We start from the raw sequence: 4,074 nt of genomic DNA on the forward strand, positions 1-4,074 counted from the left end.
ATTATTTTATTTTTTGTTTTATCGATTGCCATTTATTGAGTCTCTTTTTAAATTCAGGTATTACTTTATCTCCATATTTATCGCGTGCCTCTCCATTAACCCATAACCCGTACTCTTGAGATGTTGCTATTATATGGAATTCTTATAGTCGCCAGTACTTTATCTCCATATCTACCGTGTGTCTCTCCATTAACCCAGACTCTTGAAATGCCGCTATTATATGGAATTCTTATAGTCACTAATACTTTATCTCCACATCTATCATTTGTCTTTCCATTAACCCAGACTCTTGAGATGCTGCTATTATATGGAATTTTTATAGTCACCGATAGATTGCAACCTCCTCACCTCCTCACCTCTCATTTTTTTTCTATAAATTTTCAATTGTTCTCTGTTTACAAATTGATCGGTATGGCCTTCAATGCAATAGTTTCTTGAGTGTTTTTTCTGTTCTTTTGGTCATGGCTCAAGTTCGTCTACCAAAACCCAATCAAGTGAGCGCAAGAGATAGATAATGACTCTAGAGCTTGCAAACGAAACTAAAGCAGATGAGAGGTGAACATTGGTAGCCCAAGTCCAAAGGGTATAAACTGAAAATGAGTTCTGCTATTTGTATTATTCTTTTTTTTTTCTTTTTTTATTCCCATCTCATTATTAGGAAAAAAAAAAACGTAGTTCAATTTTAAGTTTTCATTATGAATGAGATTGAGTTTTCAATTTTGATCATGTTTGTTATAAATTGTTTTATGGTTGCCATTCTCTAGACTGTAGGAATGTTACTCTCAATATGTTTGTTCAATGTGATGTTTTTATTTTGGTCTTTGTTTTATAGTAAGAGCGTTATTCATTTTCATCAAAGAGAAATTGTTATTGTTCTCTTTTTCCCATCGTCTTATATGCTAAACTAAATTTCATTTTTATCTCTGTTTTGTTTGTTAATTCTTCGACAGATGTCAAAGATCAAGACTCGCAATCATTGGAGGCTTTTTAATCTATTAAAGGTCATACTAATCAATTGGTAACCATTCTTTTCTTAGAATATTTTGAAGGAAAGAGGAATAAAATTGTTGCTTTTCTTGGGTGGTGCTTGATAATTTGTTTTTTATGGTTCAATACACAGCTATATTAGATTTCATTTCCTTATACTAATAATTTGTTTTTTATTGTTTAATTTGACTATTTGGTGTCCCAGAAATTGTGGGAAAATGGAAAAGAAAAGAGAGTAAAGTTTGAATCTTATTTATTTATTTTATTTTATTTTATTTTTGTGTATGGAACTTGGGATGTCATAGTTTAAATTTTTTTATCTTAATATTTTAAAGGAAACTCTAATTCTTCAAAGTACATTAGCTTAAGTAGATTGTTGTATTGTGGCTAGAATTTTTGTGTTTGGGACCTAAGTTGGCCTATTTGGTTGACGAATAATTTTGGGGATTATTTAGCTTATGAGAAATTTTTTGGTATTTTAGGAGTGAGGAAATTCAAAGAATTGAATTATTTTAAAATTCCATTAGTACCTAGCTTTATGCTAACTGTTGTGAGGATAGAAAAATTAATTGGTTCTTGATTTTTGAATACCTATCTTTAATACTGTGTACATGAACAATAATTGGATTTTTAGTTTTAGATTTTGAATTATGCTATTTTTTCAACAACTTGATTTTCTTTTTTTGAATATCTAGAATACTATGTACATGAGTTTTAGACAAATCTTAACAATACTATTTCTTTTGGATTTTACTATTTTTTTCCTTATTAAACACAATATGATATAGTTGATGTGTTCCAATGAAGGCAGAAGCAATTGCTATTTTTGGGCATAGCAACTGATACAATCTGATAACTTCCTGTAGCCATTTGAAATTCATAACTTGGAATGTTAATAGACATCTTCTCTGAGGTAAGAACAATTGGCCGAGTTAGCAAGTTTACAATTCGTATACGCTCTATTTTGATTTTCTGTGGGAATTCAAAACAATAATAATTGAGTGATTTGTATAGGGACACATTGATAAATGTCTGTAGTAGACATGGGTGGAATCAATGGCATATTACTATTTGACAATTTGGTGGTCTTTGATGGAAATTGATATAAGTGAGGATCTATTAAATTTGATCATTTTGCTGAAGTAAGGTTTGTTTAATATGTATTTTATTTATATACCTTATTGTAAATAAGTTTTTGTACGTGATGACTCTAACCTATAAAACTTCACTTTCCTTTTTTTTTTTTTTTTTTTTTTTTTTTTTGGTGGTCTTATTCTTTTTTGTTGGCAACTAACTAGACATCACTTTTGGGAATGAAGGATTTAGCAACTGGTACGAAGGTTGCACCTCAAAATTTAGAAGAATTAAAATATAATACAATCTCATCATGGGAAGAAAAATAGAAATCTAATGTTGTGTTGGCATGTCCCTCCATTATTGGTTTTCAAATATCATATCTATAAAATTAAAAAAATTTAAAAAAATAAAACAAAAAACCAAAATAATATAATGATATATTTGTAGAGATAGAGAGTTGGAAAATAATTTTAGAAATAGTTCAAGTTTTTAGGAAAAAACTATCTTCAATAAATTTTAGAGAATAAATTATGAATTGTATCATATTACAACATATATATTCCCACGCATCGCGTGGGTCTGCGACTAGTATGTAATAATTTTTAAGCACAAACTATCAAAACTGGAGGCTCTAACTACATGGCACCCCAACCCGCCTAAGCAGCGACCCCACCATAACTTGGAATGGAGAGAGCCATAGTGTGTTTTTATAAAATATTTTACCAAGCTTTTAATGTGAAAACATTTTACAAACAATTTTACAGTTAAAAATTACATTCAAATTTAACTAAATTTGACAACAAAACAAAAAAATATTTTTAAATTTGACTTTTGGATATCTCTTATTTTGCTGAAACTGAAAATTTATTACTGAAAGTACTGTAAATAAAGGTAAAAATTAGCTGAAATAATAATAGTGAAATAATTTTCATTTTTTATTAGGCTAAGGGATTGTTTGGATACCATTTTTTTGCTAAAAACTGAAAAGTTGTTGTTAAAAATATTGTAACAAAATAATTTATAAATGTATAAATAATATCATGGGACCCAGAAATATATGGGTATGCACGTTTTTCAATTCTTGGTGGTCCGTAAATAGTACTCATAAGACCCACTAAAAAAATGCAAAATGCATAAATTGAGCAAAACACCAAATCGAAACGCAGCCTAAATTTTACAACAAAACAAACGAAAGATACATTTTACAGCAAAACAAACTCCGCGCACGTAGCTTTGCAGTAGTTTATGTAAAACGCTTGTACAATGGCATAAAAGCCTGCAAGAGAGCTGTTTTTGTTATATATTCTTCTTCTCTCTACCAGCCTTTTAATCTTATACCTTGGGATAACAACACATGCAACCACTAAGGCAACAAAGAAGGCTGGTCGCTTGTAAAAGAGAGTTTGTTGTAAACATGCTACCAATTGCGTTCTTTTTATAACCATTCATGTCCTTTCCATACCTATATTTTAATCTCAAAAATTTTTATGGGATGCTTTAAATTAATCTATCCTTATGCATTGGGATCAGATTCTTCTGTCCAAAATTGGTGAGGCAAAAGCCTACATATCCATTTGGGAATGTTTACATGGGCTCAAGTACTTTTCCTGAATCATACCTTCTTAAATATGCTCATTGCTCATATACTTGACTCATTAATTGGGTTAGTAGTTGACTGGTAAAGTTTTGTACTGTATTAATTTACGATCAGGTAGAAATAGAATCTTAATCACAAAATAGATTCTCTGCATTCCTTTTAAGTAAAATGAAGGAGATGTTGCTCCAAAACAAACTTGTTAGTAATTTTGATCTTTTACTCTTATCAAAAAAAAAAAAAATTGATCTTTTACTTGAGAGGTTATTATAATTAGCACTCCTCTCCAATAATGCTTGTTTAATTGAAAGTCGACTCTGCTCCTGCATATAATAATCTTTATTTTTCTGCTGGAACTGGATAGCAAGAACTCTGTGAGTCTGTGTGCCTGAGAGAGAGAGACACAGAGAAAAAAA

The 4,074-nt window shown here is 30.0% G+C and overlaps 1 long non-coding RNA gene across 4 annotated transcripts; it reads left to right on the forward strand.

The window, feature by feature from the left end:
- Positions 1-388: 388 nt before the first annotated feature.
- LOC136071269 (uncharacterized) lies at positions 389-2,229 on the forward strand. Of its 4 annotated transcripts, XR_010632554.1 has the most exons (4): positions 389-583; positions 951-1,018; positions 1,795-1,900; positions 2,002-2,229. It is a non-coding gene; the product is annotated as an uncharacterized LOC136071269 (long non-coding RNA). The 4 variants fall into 4 exon arrangements; XR_010632553.1 differs by having other exon boundaries at positions 394-583; positions 1,799-2,229; XR_010632555.1 differs by having other exon boundaries at positions 394-583; positions 1,854-2,229.
- The last annotated feature ends 1,845 nt before the right edge of the window (positions 2,230-4,074 follow it).

Source organism: Quercus suber, unplaced genomic scaffold (assembly GCF_002906115.3).
Source record: "Quercus suber isolate HL8 unplaced genomic scaffold, Cork oak 2.0 scaffold_297, whole genome shotgun sequence".
NCBI classification, from domain to species: Eukaryota; Viridiplantae; Streptophyta; class Magnoliopsida; order Fagales; family Fagaceae; genus Quercus; species Quercus suber.